We start from the raw sequence: 20,801 nt of genomic DNA, 5'->3' as shown, positions 1-20,801 counted from the left end.
CTATTCAGGATTCCACTAATACCCCAAGATGCTTTTATAACCCTTAAGCCATTTGGTCATCATTCTATTAAACCTCTGCTGCTAAACACACTATGCAGAGCAGCAGCAATGCACTTAAATTTAACAGTCGCTTTCAGTAGTTTCTAAAACACCAAAGTGAGTGCAATTTGTAAAATGTCAAAGAAATTTTAATATGGTGGCCAAAATACAGACAACAATACAATACATGGTGTAAATGCTGTTAGATAAATGCTTTGTTCATGATAACTGATTGATTTCATGCAATAACTAAATAAATAATTATTGATGTAAGGTTAAAAGTAAAATCGGATGTGACACATAGAAAATTTACATCAGTTCATTGTTGATATTTTATGTTCGGGGCTGAGTCACTGCTGATGGTACCACCACGACAGCATTTTTGATGGGCTCGCTCATTCAATCCATTCTCAGCTTCAACATTTATTCGTGGTACAACTCACTCACCACCAAAACAAAAACATAACTCTCCCGTATAACTAATCAGGCAAACAAGATAATCAGCTCACCCCAAACTCCTTGCCATCTCACAGTCCCGGAAAAATATCTACATAAATCCATCATTCCCTCCGCAAGAACCACCTTGAACAATCTAAAATAGACACTTTACTTAATCTATCTATCTGTCTATCTATCTATCTATCTATACAACTTAATCAGACCTTAGTGGTCTCTGCTGTTGTGCATTCAGGATTGTAGTTGTTAAGGCAAGCCAGACAGTAAAGAGACTTTCAAGGACTCTACCTCTTTTCATGATGAGCAGGCAGCGAGGTATTTGTTTTATCTGTATGTCTTTTGTTTCCCATTCACCGTTCATGTATTTTGCCACTCTTGTATTTTCATTTGATTTGTGCTATGTTTATTCACAGTGTCTGTTTTGTTTATTCATATTATTCATACTTCTCACGGCATGGCATGAATGCATCAGAGAAGCAGCGTGGCCAAGCAATAAACACGCATTGAAAAAGGAGCCGACCTGTGTCTGCGCTGTCATGGAAAGGTTTAAGCACAAGTTTTAGTTCCAATACTTCTAATTTTCTTTGGACAAAAGTCACCATGGTTCTCACATGTTAATTAAGGCAGTAACTCTGCCTGATATAAAGCCCTTATTGTAATTATTTGTAACATGATGTTATCTATACTATAATACTTTAAATTCATAGTGAGTCAGTTTTAGGGGCATTTTGTTAAATCTGCATAATTAATTTTTTATTTAGTCACCTGAAGGCAGCACAACAAGCTCTTAGCAAACACTGTATCGTTTACAAATCCAGCTGACACAGAGTAACATAAGTTTTGATATTTATTTATATATATATATATATATATATATATAATTTATATATTTAGAGTGGTGTTTCTGTCCACCTAATCAATATTAGTCCAATATATAATATCTCCTTTTACCTCTGTTTTGGTCTCCACCAGCTAAAATCTCTAGTAGTCGCTAATCGCTAACTGTGTCTGTCTGCTGTTTAAATTCTGAGCAGGTGGTGTTAAGAGGGTTTATAAAGTTAAAGTCCCACTGATTGTCACACACCTGAGCGTGTGAAATTTGTTCTCCACATTTGACCCATCCCCTGAGTGAGTGGTGAGCAGTAGCGGTGCCGCACTCAGGAATCATGTGGTGATCTAACCCCCCAATTCCAACCCCTGATGCAGAGTGCCAAGCAGGGCCATGGGTCCCATTTTTACAGTCTTTGGTATGACCCGGCCGGGGATCGAACCCACGACCTCCCAGTCTCAGGGTGGACACTCTCTACCACTAGGCCACTGAGTTGGTAAAGCTTTCTCTTTAAGCTGTGGCTGAAAACGAAACCAAAGACAACAATAAAGCGAACTAAAAATGTGGAGTAGTTTAAGATGTAAAACAAAACAACGAGCTAAAAGAGGCTAAACTGCTCTGTAAAGCTGAGGGAAACTGCAGTGGGGTGATAATTCTCTGTGGGTTTGTCACTATGAGCAATCACTTTCACAGTGCTCCCAGTCATTTGATCAATTATTAACTGAACAATATTGATGAGAGCAGCTTTAACATTCTGTTATCAGGTGCAGCAGCTGGTTTCACCAGATTATAAAGCTGATTTTAGCCAAATCCATTTTGAGAATTCTGGTTCCGCTTATTGGTTTCAGGCTTGAAAAACACCATCAGCAGTCAGGTACAATATCAAAACCATAATTCAATATGTGGGTCATTTTTGACACGTGGATGGCTGAGTTACATAAAAGAAGCTTTTAAGGATCAGCGTGTTGTGCAACAGATGCATGAAGGTATTTGAAAATGTCACGTCCATTACAGTCAGTGGTTATGCCAGAATAAATGTGTCATATTTTCTGCATTCTCATCTCCTTGAGTGATTTCAGACACTTGGAAACGGTGTTGTTTAGCAATAAACCAGGACGAAGCGCTGAGAAAGCCTTTCTCTAAATGGGTCAGGAAAAATCTGTCTGATTCTCAGCTCTCAAAAATTATATCTTTTATAAGGCTGAATACTGCAATGACTTGAAAATGGCCTTCTTCGTCAAATAGGACTTGTTTAATTTCCCTTGTGAGAACACCTGCAGGCTGAAATTCTGTGCTTTGGTGACTTGATGACAGAAAGTAAAAAAGTAAACCTCTAATATCATTTCACATTTTTGTTCTTTTGGCTGATCTGCTGTGAACGACAGCCTGCCTGATACTGAGCTTTGGAGGCTGATGCAGATATATGGGTGTTAAAAACATTGGATAACAGCGTTTTTTTAACATCAACACATAACATAAAGAATCCTGATACAGATCTCTGAGACTTTTTCTATTTTGTATATGTAACCAAGATGAGGTGGACATTTAACAGTGTAAAAATCAAATTGTAATGTGGACAGTGTTTCTAAATGACCTCAAACATACTGTACATTGGTATTTCTGTGCTGCAATTTCTTCTTATCTTTCAACATAGCTATTATCTACCAATATGTCAGCCTGGCCAGTTTATCGTCGAACCTGACTGAGCGCTGAATAAAAGACTCTCCAGGCTACACTAACGTCATGTTCACACTGATATGTCAATCATCGTGTGAACAGTCGCCTGGTCGTTAACACCAGCAGGACATTTCTCCTGATCTGATCCTCTGCTCTTTTCTAGTCACTCATAGAGCTCTTTCTGTCTGCTTGTGTGTGTCTAGTCTTTTTGGAGAAATGAAAGAGTGATTCCAGAGAGAAGCAGACAGAGGGGTCTACAGTCTGTGTTTGAAGGATATATCCAGGATGTCAAACTGACTCAGCAGCAACAACAGGTTAAAAAGACAAAGATAGTTAGAAGCTAAAGCCAAACTATAGGCTACAGATCACAGTGTAAAAGTGAACCACCACATCACTGCTGATCGCCACACAAGACAATGAATATAAAGGGAAACTTTGCTGATATTGAACCAGCTGTGTGGCATCACAGTGTGTGCAGATGAGCAGTGTTTGGCTTGGCCCTCGTGCCACTGCCAGCACCTGGACCTCGGGGATCTCCGGGGGAAGTCAAACAACGTTCATCTGCGCACAATGTGATGACACACAGCTGGTTGAATATCAGCAAAGTTTCCCAGTTTTATCAAACTGTCTTGGATAAGGGAAAATCACTGCCTCAAACCAGACACCACACTACAAAACCTTAAATAGAAACAATAGAAACACCACAGTAAAGCCATTATTCACTTATCTTCCCCTGTGATTAGGGTCCACTCCATAATTTGATGGGTTCTTGCTTGGCCCATGCTACAACCTTCCACCATGTTTCATAAAAATCAGACCAGTGAATTTTCCAAAATCCTGACAAACAAACAAACTGAATAAAAACGTAACCTCATTGGCAGAAGTAATTAATTCAAAGTGTACCACATGAACATGTCTCTATTAAAAAATTATTCAGATATTACCAGGGCTGCCCCAAACAGTCGACTAAACGTATGTTGACGAGACATTTGTCAGCAAGATTTCATCAGTCACTTAGTCGCAAAAAAACCAACAACCCTACCCTAACCCTTTAATTTTAAAGGACAGACACAGGAAGTGTCCACACTCAGCAGTCAGACAGGAGTCAGGTTAATTTCCAGGGCTGGTACCTGCGGTTATTCCACAGGCTAGTTAACAACATGTCGGGCAGGAAATCCAAAGTGTGGGATCATTTTGAGAAGGTGAAGGACGAACCCAAGGTGATATGTAAACTCATCTTCATTGGTCGACTACAAACATGACGTATCATCTGAAACATGGAAGTAGCTACATGCCCATTAGCCCACAGCGTCATTAACAGGCAGCTCGCTCAGTGTGTGACGTGCACTTGGAGATAAAATATAGGCCTATATTAATGAAGGTTCATTAGTACGGTTTTGTATTTCTCTGTAATGTAGCACAGTGTTAACAATGTTACTGATACTGTTCTTTCTCACACTTTCAACTCAAACCATTGTGTTGCCACGCCCAAAATACATAATTTAATACTTAATAATATCGTAAACATGCAGACGACTAGTCGACTAATGGCTCTAAAAGACTGTCGACTAGGAGAATTCTTAGTCGAGGGCCCTAGAAATTACTGACCCATACATTTTAGTGTTTCAGAGGCTATAAAAATGAAACAGTGTTTTCACTTTTCCAAATTTATTTTAGGCATTAAACTGGTCATAAACTGTTAATACATGTAAAGTAGCAGCACAAAACGTAAGCTATCGGCAGCTTCGGGTGCCGGCCTTTGAAAAGCCATATCAGTCAAAGCTTTCTTCTCTCCAAACAAGAGACAATGATAGATATCAGCTCTGCGAGCCAAGCTGCCTGGCCCTGCCTGCTGCCTGAGGCTGACCTCTATTCTGCTTCTCATCAGTCTAACACACTCACAGTGTGACAGCCACAGTCACTGCACACACTGCAGCTCCACTGTCGCCTATACATTACAAATCAGTGCATGTCACACGTGAACTGGCAGTGATACCATTCACTATGACTGCATTATCATCTGGAGAGGTGTTTAATTACAAATGTCACTGTGGATGTTAGCTTTGTTCTCATGTCACTCTCTATGATGCAGTCTTGTTCTGACGCTTCATCTAATATTCAGGAAGTAGGAATAGTAATAGATAGCTTGCAATAATCCAGACAGCCTCATCACAGCAAATCCAGCTCCTGTATGTCCACCCAGGCTGTGTTGTCTTTGTGTTGCCATGTTTTCTCCTATAGCCATGGCATTAGTCAGTGAGTAAGACTGTGGGGGTTTAGGTCAGAAAACGGCTCGCCTGCCTGACGAGGAACTGCAGAAGAAATGATGTTTACACAGGCGGCGCAGACACGAGACGTTTTAGATGAATAAATAATGCCTGGGATTAAGTCCCTCGCTATTTTTAGTCCCTCATACCCTGTGATTATTCCCTGTCCTTCTCCCCACTTTTTTCACTGTTATCCTAAAGCTTAATATGCTCGAGCTGCCATGGAAACTGCACCATTACTATAAAGGCAGCTATACAGTGGAGGAGGAGAGCCAAGAAAGAAGCAGACTATCTTTATACTGCATTGTTTTTTTTCTGCTCACAGAGATGTCTTTTGTTATAACATCAGATTTTATGCTAACTGGGATTTTTTTCTACAGGTGTAAGCTTTGAAAATATTACATGCCGGAATGCATAAAAATGAACCCATGTGAAAACTGAATAGAAAACGAACAAAAAATGCACCATTCTTGTTGCGAAAATATAATGAGATGCAATACATGCAGTGCAAAAACTATCAGGTTATAAGCCAAATACAGCAACTGTGAAGGACTGTCGAGAAAAGCAATAGGCTTGCATTAACAGGTGCACAGAAGGTCATACATATGCACAAAAGCTAGAAGGTGAAGCGTGCCTCTGATATCTGCAGTTGATTTTCAGAAAAGCTGTGTTTTTCTTTTTCCTGAGCAGCAGTAGCAGCATTAGAGAGAGAGAGGAGCAGAGAGCTGAGACTGATCTAATGAGACAGCGTGATCACAGCCTCCCTTCAGATCTCGCAAACATCCCGGGCAGATCCTCCCGTCTTTTCCGCTGATCCGCGCAGCCCTTTTTCTCACTATGGCTGCCTGCTTTCATGTCTCAGAAGCCAGGGCTCACAGACAAAAAAACACATCCGCGCAGGCTTTTGCTTTGTAGATAATTTGCTTTTGAGAGAGAAAGCATCAAGGTCCTGCGTTACAGGTCTGTGCGTGTACAGTTTGGCGGGCGAAATGTCTCGAAATGAAAGACTTTTCCAGGTCTTTTATCAGAAAACAAACAGTCAATATTGCCCATTTCTGAAATAATCTGATGGATGGATAAATCCTGATCATTATTATTATCAATGATAATGCAGCAGTATTTTTCAGAGGATTTTCCTTAGGAGAAAAAATGGGGGGATCACTTAAAGGGACAGTTCACCCCAAAATCAAAAATACTGTGGCTAAAGAGGTAGAGCGAGTTGTTTACTTATTGGAAGATTAGCAATTTGTAATTTAACCCCAAATTACTCCCGACGGCTGTTCCATCGGTGTGTGAGTGTGTTAAAGCTGTTTAGCTGGTGGCATCTTGCACGGTAGCCTCGGCCACCAGGGTGAGTTGAATGTGTGTGAATGGATGAATGCAAGTCGAAGTGTAAAAATCGCTTTGAGTGGTCCATTTACCCTATCTTTCCTCTTACCTGTAGTGCTACTTATCGTCTAGATTGTTTGGTTTGAGTTGCCGAGTATTGGCGATATTGGCCACAGAGATGTCTGCCGTCTCTCCAGTATAATGGAACTAGATGACGGCTTGGCTTGTGGGGCTCAAAAAATACTTTTGAAAAACTCAACAGTAATGTCTCTTTCCTGAGATCATGACCCGGTTACTCAAGATAATCCACAGACCTTGTTGTGAGCAGTTTCATGTAGGAACTATTTTCTTTCTACCGAACTACATCCGCCAACTGTATCACTGTGCAGAAGGAAGTGTGCATCTTTTCACGGACTGGAGACTCGTGCTCATCCTCGAGCTGTAACATTAGCTAGCACAGTGGTGCTAGGTGAGCTAGCAGGAGATGCACGCTTCCCTCTGCACCGTGATACGGCTGTAGTTCAGAAGAAGAAAATAGTTCCTACATGAAACTGCTCACAGCAAGGTCTGTGGATTATCTTGAGTAACCGGGTCATGATTTCTGGAAAGAAACATTGAAACAGTGCCATCTAGTTCCATTATATTGGAGAGAAAGCAGACATCTCTGCAGCCAATGACACAGCAACCCACACCAAAACAATCCAGACTGATAAACAGCACTACAGGTCCGTTTTCTATGAGTGAGCTAATACAAACACTCAGAAGCTGAAATCAACTTAACCTTCTATAATTAGAACTCCTTCTTTTGCATGGCCAATTTATTGGTATCCCACAGTTGTGGTCTTGAACAGTCTTGAAAAACAATCCAGAGTCCTTTTCGCAAGGACAAGACCAAGTAAAAATAAAGTCGAGTCCGAGACGAGACCTTCAGACTTGAGACCTTGAGACCAAAACCGATCTTGAGCACCACAACATCAGCACACAGATCCAAAGAGGACCTCCTGTCGCAGTCCTTCAAAAAGCATCTAAAAGCAAACGGCTCTCTTTGTAATTAACTGAGTTTAATGTGCAATAACAACAAGCCATTATATGAAATGAGGCCGACAAAGTGCCTTCCACGTTGCCAAATATGAGACAGATTGAGCGGGTTTCATAAGGGTCAATCACAACAACAGAGCACCCGGCTATTTAGAGCAATTAGCACACTTGACAGAGAGCTGTAGAGAATGGAGTGCAGGCAGCGCTGGCAAAGGCCTCAGGGATGATCTGAAGAACAGAACAAGTTGAGCAAGAACAAACTGTTTCGAAGGTTGTACGACTTTTACACTAAATGTTCTGATTCGGCTGCGGTTATCAATTAATCCTGAGCATTCACAAATGGCCCTCTAATTTGCTCTATTATAAAGGTCAAACATGAGAACATCACATCGCTCTGACCCCACAGAGTGGCCTATTTGTGCCCGGTGGTGGCTGCACACGTGACAACACTGTTGCCATTAATGTATCTCTACTTTCATTATAATCTGACTGAGTGAAAGTAAGCGTAGATTGGTGAAGTTCTTGCCCGCATTACTACTCCAACCTCCTCCAACCCCCAGTTTCATGCATCTCTGAACATGCTTTTTCACTGCATGCTGGCACTGAATCTTTTAGGGCGACTGGCCTACTTTCACCACTATCTTTACCTGTTTGGTTCAATCGCAGGACTTTACACGGGAACTCCACTGATTTTACACATCAAAGCCAGGTTACTTGTCAGTAGGAGTATTACTCTGAACTCTGAAGGAGCTGTCTGAGAAAATAACCCTGATAACAGCTCAGCTGCCTACCAGGAAGAGTGGGTCTAACAAAATGACCCTATTGAGCTGCATTATGAGTCCAGTGCTGCTGAAGCTTGATGCACACCAGCAACTAAAAGTCAGGATAACTTTGCCTTCGCTGCTTTTTTTTGCTGCTCCTTTTTTAATCCGTCTTTTGTGGGCTCCCCATCTTAAAACTCTACAGCGCTCTTAATACCAGATTAATGCCAACTATCAGTCATTTAGACTGCAACTTTAATTTCACAATGGATGGTTTATTAGTGAGATGAGACATAGCTGTAAGACTCAAACTACAGGAATTAGTTACGCAATATGATAGTGTTTGTGCGTCACTACATAATCCCTCAGTTATCTATATGGACACACTTAACCTACATCGACTGCACCTTTCTACCACAGTTCACACAAGAATGCATAAAGACCCTGCAACAAAACTATTAGGCATCACAGTACTAAAAGTAGGTGGCATCCCAATTCATTCTCACTCCCAGCTTATGGAATACTGATGCTTTGTCACACCCTGCAGAGTCTTAAAGTGACGCATAGGGCACCCTTTAGTGTCTCTATGTGATGCACAGCTGTTTGCGTGGTTAATGTTGTGAACGATAGTTAGGTTTAGGCAACAAAAGGTGTTGGTTAGGTTTTAAAGAGATCATATTTTGAGTTAACAACCGCACATTAATTGCGTAACGTTACACTGAAACAACACTGACTTTTGTTTACACTCAAGACATGAACTGCCGTCTCCTAAATGAAAGTCCAGTTTTGTTTGATTCATCCAGCTCACCTCCCTCCCCACTCTAAGCAGACTTTTTCACTCTTTATACTGCATCAGCTACTCTTAGCGTCAACCATTGCTGTGGATGGGTTTACACTGACATTAGGTCAGGTCAGGTGGATCTCATAAAGCAGTGGTTCCCAACTGGTTCAGCCATGGGGGCCATCCAGAGTTCTCTTTAGTCCTTAGTTTAGGTCCACACAGTTTAATACATTCAGCGTCATACTTGCGTTTGACCGTGCCGTGCAGTTAGTTTGCTGTCTCTGTCAAGTAGCTGTCTGTTAGTTACTCACTCTATACCAGGAAACGGCACTTCAAAATAAAAGCTCTGCTGGAAATTCACTGTACTTCAAAATTAAGTGTGTTTTCTACAAACTTGACAAATTCATGAGTCAGTTGTGGTCCATTCAGAATGGACCTGCAACCCACTTTTAGGCCCTGACCCACCAGTTGGGAACCATTGTCATAAAGGGGGCCTTCAGCGTCAAGGACCGTGACAAAGCATCAGTATTTGACACCCTGGGTGTCGCATGATTTCTTGGGGAAAAACAGTACTTTTTTTTTTACATTGGTGCCAATTAGATACTGATTGAAATTGATACTTTTTTAAGTTATTATTTTTGGGGACAGCTGTTGAGCGTGACGGGAGAAGAGAGCGGGGCTGCCATTCAGCAAAGGGTAGCAGGTTGGAATTGACCTTGTAGCAGCTGCGGTAAGGATGTTGTCTTTGCACATGAGACGCCTGCTCTACCAAGTGAGCTACTGGGTGCCCAAAATTGGTACCTCTTTAAGATTATATATTTCTTCACTAGTAGCTATACTTAGTCTGAACCAGTACTTTTTTCTATACAACAATTTTTCCATTAAAAAAGGAGTCAAATGTTAACTGTTGTCAAAACACTAGCAGCCGTACAAATCTGACCAGACATTCAGTGCCAAGGTTCGATATTCATCCCTCATACTGAAAGTGCTTTTTAAAATTATGAAAGAGACATCTTCACAGTGTTAGCTGTCAGGCCAACAAAGATCTTCATTTTACCTCGATATAAAACAGAGAAAAGCAGAAATATTCTCGATCAAAAAGCTGCAAGCGGAGAATCTTTGGCATTTGGGAGATGACATTAAAAATGTATATTTCATCAAAGTTCTAACAAACAATCTCCTGTTCATAGACTACTTGTTTTTGCTCGTAGTCCATCCATCACTATAGTGTCAGCTTTCAGGATCCATACATCAGATGCACTCTAGTAGCTGCAGTAAGGCCAGGAGAATAAATCTACACATGTCCGATACGTGTGACACCGGGAGGACAGTGTGTGCTGCCGTCACATCAATATTTCAACACAAAGCCTGTTGTTCGGAGGAATGTAACCGAGGCCGTCCTCCACCCCGGGCGATCTCCGAACTAGACCATCGTGGCAAGAGCGATGCAGCCTGGGTGGCTGCGGCTGCACGTGCTGCTCCTGCACGCTGGCTACCACCCATGGGCCTCTAGCACTCTCTGACAACAACCCTGGCAAATGAGGCATCGGCTGAGAGACACACACACACAGAAAACACACACACACACACGCACGCAAACAAAAAATGCTACAGAGCCAACACACACACTGCCACCCTGCATCAACACAAGTGTCAACCTCTTGTGTTGTGTTAGTGTTTGTGATTAAAGCTGCACTCGTCAGTGGGGATAAAAGAGGAGCTGCAACAGAAGGGGATTTCATCTCCAGCAGGAGAAACCTTGGGATTTCCACTCATCTGTCCATATTCAAACATTGATGCAGGTCCAAAGTTAACAGAGAATGACGAACATCTTGTTCCCCACACACTTCCCACAGCTCCTCCTGGGAAATCCCAAAGTATTCCCACTTTGTCTTATAGCCCCACCTGCGTTCTCTGGGACTAAAAGATCGTCAGTATTTAAATTCATCATACCCCGTCATTTTCAATGTGGATTAAACCAACCATTAATTCTTATTTGATTTATAAATTGGCACAATTTCATGTTTAAGATGGTGGCGTGAGACTACTGGTTTTGTCCAACCAACAGACAAGACTTAAATGGATAGTTCGAATTTTTTTGAAGTGGTGTTGTATGAATTATTCCTCCATAGTCAATGTAACACCTACAGTAGATGGTAGTTAGTGCGCCCCATAATAGAAACTAAGCAATGTACTGCTGTTGATGGGGGGCAGCAGCAAAATGCATTTTAGCCAACTCACAAAACTCCCACTTAAAAAAAATCAATCAAGTGGACGCCGCTTTACCTCGCCATCAGACAGCCCTTTAGGGGCCGTATACATGCCGCATTTTTTGCACCCTCTAATTCGTTGTCATCAATGTGGACGCGCGTCAGACATGCTAAAAAGTCAGATTGACACCATCGCGGCACGCACACGTACCTAAACGCCTATTTTTCAGGGTGTGATGGCTGTGCCCTGAGATAAACAAAGTTCAACTTTTGACAAGCAGCAGCGCGCACTGCACGTCATGTGACGAAGAACAACCAAACACAGCTGGCAGATATCTGTCTCTTCAACCGTAAAGATGAGTCTGTGATTAATATGGAGGAGACGTTGATCATTTTAGTGCAGGGCTACTCAGAGCTTTACATCTGTCTCACAGACAATGTTTTTGGTCCAATATACACTTACAAAACAGCGTCAGAAAGAAAATCAGCTCTGCACTCTGGATTTCTGGTAAGTAGGCTGTGATAAGGTGCTGGTTATGGTCGCTTGGCAACCTCAGATGCAACCTGCCTCCACGTCCTTGACAGGTGGGCATGAGAGTAGTGCCCAGCGCCCGACCTTGCGTTTTCCAGGTAGTTAAAGACACGGCATGTGTACAGCCCCTTACTGTGATACTACATTTTCACAGTCATAGAAATTCTGTGTTCCTACGCATAAGTGCAACTCTGCCGTGCACTGTATTACGCTGCAGATCAACTGTTTGTGCAGACTTTTAGCGGTTTGTGAAGGAGACAACAAACACAAAAAATTTAAAAAATGAGTGATTATGACAGTGACAAGGAAATGCTGTTTAATGTGGAAACAAAAAGGATGCAGTTCTGAAATGCAGAGGCAAACTGAACAGGCCGAAAGAGAGGCGTAGAAATTTGGAAGCTCTATGTTTGAGAAAACGCCTCTGGGCTTGTCATTACGAGGGACCCCATTTACACTGCACACAGTAATTTAGCCATCAGTGCTGTTCTCAGACAACCCTACAGTCAATCTGACTTGGAAGGAGAATATTTTGTTTCTAGCTGATACTTAAAATGTTCAAACATCTCTCTCTTGTTGCCATTTGAAGATGCAAATGTTTCCGGGTGCAGCTGTAGAGAGGTATCTTCCATGAAAACCACATTTGAAGGTGCCCATTGAAACATTATTCAAAACAGCAGTTGCCCCTCTCACCCTCTTACGGCCCCTCCATTAGCCGATCAACAGAATGAGCTCTTCAGATGGTCATCTGACAAAACGTTTTGAGATGCCGTGCCTGTTTCTAGGGCAGACGGAATTCCGTGCGGTAATTACGGGGGAAAACGAAGCAGCTGATTCTATTGTGTGGTCTGATACACTGAAAAGGTCACTGATCTGTGGACTGAATGGATGCCTTGGGAATTACAATAACCCCTTTGTCTCCACAGAGGAACCATCCCATCTCACCTACTGTTCCCTTCCCATCTAATCAGTATGGAGAGGCTGGCAGCAGGAGAGATGACATTGACGAACCACAGTCCTTTCCCATAGAGTCAGGGGAAGGCATGCTGGGGGAAGTGTATTGAGTTATGCTGCCACCCCCTGCTTCTCGTTGGGCTGGGCTGCTGGGAAAATGGGCGCGGAGAGGTTGAGGTCAGAACAGTCTAACACAGCGTCAGAGGAAACAGGTCCCCTCTGTTCCTATTATCATCCTCCGTCCTCTATATCTCTGCAAAACATGTCTGGAGTTTTATATGTCCTCCGGACCCAGGAGGGGAAAGAATTGACTGACATGTTTTAATGAAAGAAAGATAAAAGTAGCCGTAGCCAAATGGCGGCCAGCCATAGGTCACAGTAAAGGGCAATGGGCTTTAAAGAAGCACCAGCTTTGACTAAAGTCTTATAGGTCACCGGTCAATACATAGGAATAATAAATGACTAGAATTCAGCCTGGCAAATTACTGTTTCTATCCTCAGAGTGGAGAGAGCCGCAATCAATGGGAATTAAATTTGGTGCCCGGTGGTAAATTTGTAAGTAACAGGCAACACTTGACTGTGGTTTATCTTGCTGCGAGGAGACACATTTGAAAAGAGAAGCACACGTTTCTGTACTTCAGCAGCCATTATATAGCGGACCGCAGATGTAAGAAGAACAGTATGTGTTCTTCCACTTTTAATTTTCAGTACAAGTCTGCAGCAGGAGTAAGGAGGGCTGGGTATCATTCTAATTTTTTTATGCTAGTGTCTCCACAATGCCTGAATTTTGGTGCTGATACAAAAATGCTGCATTTTTCGATACCTTACTTTGAGGGATGGTTTTCAACGAACCCTTTCTTCATCAAACAAAAGACAAACTTTGAGCTGCTGTACAAGAACTTCACTGAAACAAATCAGTCTTAAAGTTGCAAAATTGTGGCCTGATTATCAGACCGAACTGCTGTTTCTACAGCGCTGATTTTTAATGTTTTCCATGTTCATGGGTTGTTATTTGCCCAAACCACCTGCTGTCAGTCGCCCAGCAGTTTGATCAAAAGAAAAACTCCAATTTAAGATTGACTATCTCTGTTGAATTGATTTGCAACAACCTGTAGAGCAGCCCCTCAATCTCATTCACGCATGTACTCATTTATGTGTCTATTTTTCTGAAAAGGGTCCAGCTGCGGACACATCACACTTCATTGCCCTCCTCACTCCTCATGTGCATGTACTATAATAACAGTGCTGTTGTTGTTTGCTAATATCAGCTGAGATGCTAGTGCTACGTTGTTGTTGTTTTTTTCCAGGAAGGCTAAGGTATGACCTGCCCTACTCTGCTTTATTGTACTTACCCAGACATGCTTACCCTAACCCTAATCAATCTCACCTTCTGGCCTAAACTTATCCAATCCAACCTGAGCTATTGTGAACTGAGATGCTAGCAGACATACTATGTGTTAAACTGAAGTCCAGAGTGACTAGCTAACATTAGCTGTTTGCTAGCCACTAGCTGAGTGTGTCAAACTGAAGTCCATTGTTGGTTTATGATTATTTTATTCAGTTAAACAATTAATATCCCTATTATTACTAATGAATTGGTCATCAGTCACTTGAATGTGCTATCATCCATCACTGCGACTTCTGACAGTTGATGCAACGTATCGTCCGCTGTGCAGAGGATTGTGGGTTGGAATAGCCAGAAAAGCATGCTGGCTTGCATACTGCAAAATCAGACTGGACGTAGTGGAACATCCTGGTATTTTTAGCAAACTGCATTTGGCATACTACGTATTGGGACATACTAAATCTTTTTCTGGCATACTATGTAGTATGATAGTACGGGTATTGGAACGCACAGATCTGGTTGGGTTGGTTGCAGACCCCCAGGAAGTGTGCCAGGCTTTGAAGCCAATTTTTGTAGTGGCCGAACAGGGAACTTCTGAGTCATGTGATGCCACTGGGCCCGAAATACTTTTTTCCCATTGACTTATATTGTCAAAGAGACGCGGGTAAATCAGTGGATTAATTTTTTGGAGCGTCACAGCCCACACAAAACAACTCAGTTTACGATCTGGATTTAATCCATTCGATCCGATAACATTTTGAAAGTCTAGAACAGCCGCAACATTAAATAATTTTATTCCCATTGAAGTTAGCAGAGTGCTAAATCGTAGCCAGCTCGGCCGGCGGAAGTCTCAAGTGCGCTTGCTCTGTGGGCCCAATGATGCAGAAGCAGTGCTGATCATTTGGTAACTTTACGTGGCAGCTGAATGTTTTTGGCTTCATGTGCCACTGAGCAACTTTCATAGGAATGAACAAGACTCCACTGCCAACACTGTGTCCAGGTCTCTTTATACAACCATTGCTTGGTTGTCACTGATTTGCTCTGTTGCTCTGTCTGACTATTTGTGGTTCATAAACTGCTCAATAATTAATCTATAGTATCATTACTGTATATATACAAAGTTGTGATGTTTGTAGCTCCGTGGTATGCACATTGGTGTTATATAAACACAAAATAAAACCCTTTCACAGGTCCAGAAATATCTGTATCACACAAATGGCCAAGTCTATTTCTGTGTCTTGGCTCTTTAATGAAGTAAAGTTTTAGACAGGGGATGAAGATAAGCGGCTCAGTAATGCACAGGCCTCTGGAGATTAAAGAGATTTTATAGGTAAAGCAGTTACCTGTTTACTGATTGCAGAGGCAGCCTTTGTTCCCTGTAAAAGATAAAGGTACGGCTGCCTGTGGCTGTTTAGGAGGTTTGCGATAAAGGCTGGCACCTCTGGGACGCCACAGTCAGAGTTGGTGGGTGAGCACACCCGGAGTGATGTCATCATCTGTCTGCCATCATCTGTGTTAACGCACAGTGACATGAAACCTGATTTACAAGAAAGAGCAGGATGTGGAAGGAGAACAGATGATCACCCGGCGGTGACAGAATGGCGACAGCAGTGGGAGTAAAGTTCCTTCACTTCATATGAAAAATATTAACTTAGAGAGTTTGAATCTGACTACAACTGACTGTAGTCCAATGAATAACACACTGCTGCTCCCCCTGAACCAGGATTATATCTATACTGTAGTTTGCCAACCTCAGAGCGATTTGGGTCACTGTTTGTCTAAAATTCTTATAGCTATTTATTGCAGGTCACTTCTTTTGTCGATCATGGATCAAATTACTGTGCGCAGTGTAAACGGCAATGCTCAGAGTGACATTATCACTCAACCCAACAGTTCCCTCTTTAGCCTCTTTTAGCTTATTGTTTGGATTTACTCTCACTGCTCTCATTAGCCTCTCTTTCAGCTGCAGCAGGAAGGTGCTTTCAGCAACATGTCCAGCACCAAACAACAGGAAGTGTTATAATTTAGCTGCTCAAGAGCCAGCTATTTTTCTCAGGGCTTAATGGAAACCAAAACAGGACTAAAGAAAAGACTACTATTCTTCAGGTGGCCAGAAACACATCTTCAAATGAATGCGAATGTTGCTCCGTGTCTGATGGACGTGTGAATAAGCACCTGTTTGCTAATACATTTGCCATAAAAGCTATAGAAAGGGATATTACAGTATGTCACTGCTGTGTTGACAGTAAGCACCAAGTGTCAAGTTCAGCCTGTTACATGCATTTTCTTCTTTCATAATACCGTTTTCACAGAAAATGTATAGTTTGCATACACTCAAAATAAAAGCACTTCGTCAGTACAACACCGCAAATTGACGTGTTTTTCCTCCACAATAAAAGCACGTGGTTGGGTCTAGGAAAAAAGAACAGGGTTTGGCGTTACAATCTTACGGGAGGTGAACACCGGTCTCCTGGGTGAAAGCGACCACTCCCACCCACCCTACTCAGACCTTACGTCCCCTTAACTTACATTGTTGTCCCACCATGTTTCCCCTGGACGCTGCCGGGCACCATTACACAATAACGGCGACGGGTTGCATATCATACTGATGTGAAAGGACAGCTTTTTTAGTTGGTGTCTGACGCGGGAAGTCACTGCCCAAGTGCTGATATTCAACGACTTCGGAATGAGACCAGGTTGAACCATAGCGTTGCCCCAGATTCACAGAGTATAGGCAGAGCTGCAGCTGTTTTAGTGTGTTTTCAGTTCATCAAAGTCAATGGTTACGATTTGGTCAGCTAAAAAAAAGTCTCGTTCAGTGTTTGGTTGTACTAAAAGACCCTCCAAAGAGTCAGCTGTACATTTTGTTTTAATGGTTTAAGCCTTTTTTTAAGTACCAAAAATTGGCTAGCATTATTAAAGTTAACCAAAGCTGTAAATGCACTGTGCTAACCAAGCTAACACCTAGCATTAGGGTTAACTCCACCCTTTCTTCCAAATATGGTCACTTCTGGCTCCAAAAAAAACCAAGAAGGCGACGGCCAAAATGCCGAACTTGAGGCTTCTAAATTGGAGTCCATGAACCAGTTGGTAATTTCATGGTGGCTTCATCCATTAATTTATACAGGGTGGGGATAACAACTTGTTGTGGTGCCACCAAGTGACCAACAAAGAACAAACAAAAAACAAAACTGAATGCAGCTTTAAATACTTTTTATTACATTAAAAGTTGGTACTGTACAGCTAAGTGATTTTAACTGATAGCCAGTTGTAAAAGCTTTAACTCTCACCTGTCTAACAATTTTTCAAGTAGGAAAAATCACAGGAAGTGATGCCTTCTATGATCCCAGTTTTTTAGAGTGAACAAAAGAAGATCTCTATGGGTTTCCATGAGCAATGAAAACCAGCATGGCCGACCAGAAATGATAGGCTACTAAACCAGGACACAAATTTCGGCAACACACAAAAAAGTAAAAGTCCTAGCATTGCTCACACTGTTTGATTGACAGGTGATCACTGCATAGCAGAGCAAAAGCACCCTGGCAGCCAACCGCTGAGCCGAGCCCAAGAAATGAGACTGCTTTCCAAAAATGACCTCATGGAAATGTAATTAACACAGGGTGAAATCATAAAATTAAAGGAAGTGCCATGGAGCTAAAGTGAATATTAAAAACAGGGAGGAGCTGCTGGTATGCCAGCAGGCCCAGACTTCATTAAAATGTGGTAGATGAACTCCTAAGCATAGGACATGAGAGGCTAAAATCACAAACACACACTTATATAGTTAGATTTTTTTAAATTTCAGTGTCAGTTTCTTTAAGAGTGGATGTAAGGGTTGGCCAGTAATGACAGTATGTCATATATGAGCTGTTAAGGTTATAAAATATTAGTTTTCAGCATCTCACAGTGGTCTAAGTGGTGAATTATGTCCATTTTAAAGAAGGCAGAGAGGTCCCATTTAACATAGTGGCACAAAATACTGTCCACTGGGCTTTAGATTTGGCCTTCAAGGACTGAGAACCAACTTTAAACTCCTTAAATCATTAGTGAGAGTGAATTAATAACCAAAAGTATGATTTTCTGGTGTTTTTAATAGATTCTTCTTTGGTTATTTCATCATAATATTAAAAATGTTAGTTTTCGACTATGTTTTTTAACCTCTCATATTCTGATCATCATCTGAAGGTCACAGTTTAAGCACCTTGTCTCAACCCAAATCTGCCACAGAGGGTTGTGTGGGGTTTTTATGTGAACAGCTGATACACACAATGCTCAGAGCCCATATGGATGTGACAGGTAGGCTGCTGGAGCTGACTGCAGCCTGCTGTTTTTAACATCCACTGTTAGCTGTGGTTACATTTTAACAGATAGGCTATAATTAATGTTGGCAGATAAATTGGTCACGTGATGATTTGCTCTTTCAGTTCCTTTTATTTAGATTTTTTTCAGAGCACATAATGGCTCAAGCCTCACTGATTCCTCCCTGCACGCTTATAATCTACTGTAACAAGCAGCTTCTCCTCCAGCTGTCATTCCTCAGCCTGCAGGCAGCAGAGACCGGCCTGGTGTCCTACCTGTGGAGCAGAACAGGTGACAGTGTATGTGCGCAACGACGGACACTCACCAAGTGATTTCAGTGCGCTTCGCCGAGGAAAAAAACCACGGAGTCCGAAGTTGGAACTAGCCGCCAGCCACCATCTTCTGCAGGGACGAAGAAGAGTGCGTGCGGAGTGTCAGAGGGTCCGTGTGGTGCGACACATCACACTGCCTCATCACAGCTGACACCGCTGGACCCGCCGCGGAGTAGACCACACCGCGCTCACAGCACACGGACCGCCGCGCACTTCACTGTGCGCTCATTCCCAGCAGCAACAGGGAGGAGCGTCAGGTGCGCGCACTGAGGCCGGAGCGTACCGGAAGAGAAGGGATTTGGCCTTCAAAGTAAAAGCAGAGCAGCTGTCGAGATAGAGGAGAAGGGAAAAAACTGTTTTGATTATTTCCATGAGGAAAATGGAACAAATGGCGTCGGGATATGGACAGAAATAAAAAATTAATAATTTTAAGTATTATTCCACAAATGTAGCCTAATATTTACGGCAAAAAATTAAAAAAAAATACATGTACTTTTGTATTTTTTTTTCTAATATTATAAATATTTTGTGATAATAGTGAGTGATAATAATGTGTTGCTCAGACCTGTACAGAATATATTGATTTCAAAATAAATTAGCACTGTTTTATTTATTTCCATGAGGAAAATGGAACCTTCTAGACAAAAACAAATGGCGTCAGGATATGCACAGAAATAAAAAAATAAATAATTTAAGTATTAATCCACAGATGTAGCCTAACATTTATGGCAAAACAAAAAAAAAATACTTCTATCTATCTATCTATCTATCTATCTATCTATCTATCTATCTATATATATATATATAATATAATATAGTGCAGTATAGTATATTTTATAGTATTATGAATATTTAGTTAATGATAATAATATGTTGCTAAGACCTGTACATAATATATTTATTTCCAAATAAATTAGCACAATTTTGATTACTTCCACGAGGTAAATGGAACTTTCTAGATAAGAACAAATGGCATCAGGATATGCACAGAAATAAAATAATAATAATAATAATAATTTAAGTATTATTCCACAGATGTAGCCTAACATTTACGGCAAAACAAACAAACAAAAGCTATATGTACTTATATTTCTTTTCATGATATTATAAATATTTTGTGAGTGATAATATGTTGCTCAGACCGACGATAATTATTTCCATGAGGAAAATGCAACCTTCTAGACAAAAACATATGGCATCGGGATATGCACAGAAATAAAATGTAAATACATTTTTTAAGTATTATTCCAAAAATATAGCCTAACATTTATGCCTAAAAAACAAACATTTACAGCTATATTTATAAATATTTGTATTATATTGTAAATATTTTCTGAGTGATGATAATATGTTGCTCAGACCGACAGAGCTACACAGAATATATTGATTTCAAAATACATTTACTACAATATATGAATTCCTACTCTTTATGCCTAAATGTAGCTTCTCTGTCTGACCTGAACCTCTCATTGTCTAGTATTAATAAAATTAAGCTTCACAGCTAAACAGCACATCATGTTTCCTGCTTTTTTTCAGCTAAAAAATCACCATGATACAGTGTAAAGCTTCAAGAATAGTATTTTAATAATGTTTAAGGTTCACTTATTCAGCTCAGTATAGATTTTGACATTTATTTGTAGCCTATTGAATCGTACAAATATTATTTTTGTTATTAACATCACTGTTATGTACAAGTAGAGGGTGACAGTGTAGGAAATATACAGTTTTAAACAATAATCTAATAATGTAATAATAATGATTTTAAAATATGTTAGATGATAGATTTTAAAATGTTTTTTTAATGTTAATTTTTTAAAAATATTTTGTTTTATTTTGAAGTCACATTGGTACCGTTTCCTGTGTAACTCTGGCTTCTTTATCTTGCCGCTGCTGCTCAGAGGTTTGTACCATTGTTTTGTCTCAGTCAGGGGGGCACTGTTCACACTCCAGTATTA

The 20,801-nt window shown here is 41.1% G+C and overlaps 1 protein-coding gene across 1 annotated transcript in view; it reads right to left on the bottom strand.

Annotated features, from left to right (window-relative positions):
- pkib (protein kinase (cAMP-dependent, catalytic) inhibitor beta) overlaps nt 1–19,125 on the bottom strand; it is a 31,864-nt gene extending 12,739 nt beyond the window's left edge. Inside the window, exon 1 of the mRNA XM_049602763.1 lies at nt 18,840–19,125. The gene's annotated coding sequence lies outside the window, so the exon portion shown is untranslated. The remainder of the gene's footprint in view (nt 1–18,839) is intronic.
- Between the last annotated feature and the right edge of the window lie 1,676 nt (nt 19,126–20,801).

The sequence above is a fragment of the Epinephelus fuscoguttatus genome, linkage group LG17, assembly GCF_011397635.1.
Source record: "Epinephelus fuscoguttatus linkage group LG17, E.fuscoguttatus.final_Chr_v1".
In the NCBI taxonomy this organism is placed as follows: domain Eukaryota; kingdom Metazoa; phylum Chordata; class Actinopteri; order Perciformes; family Serranidae; genus Epinephelus; species Epinephelus fuscoguttatus.
This window is presented reverse-complemented; position numbering and strand designations above follow the sequence as displayed.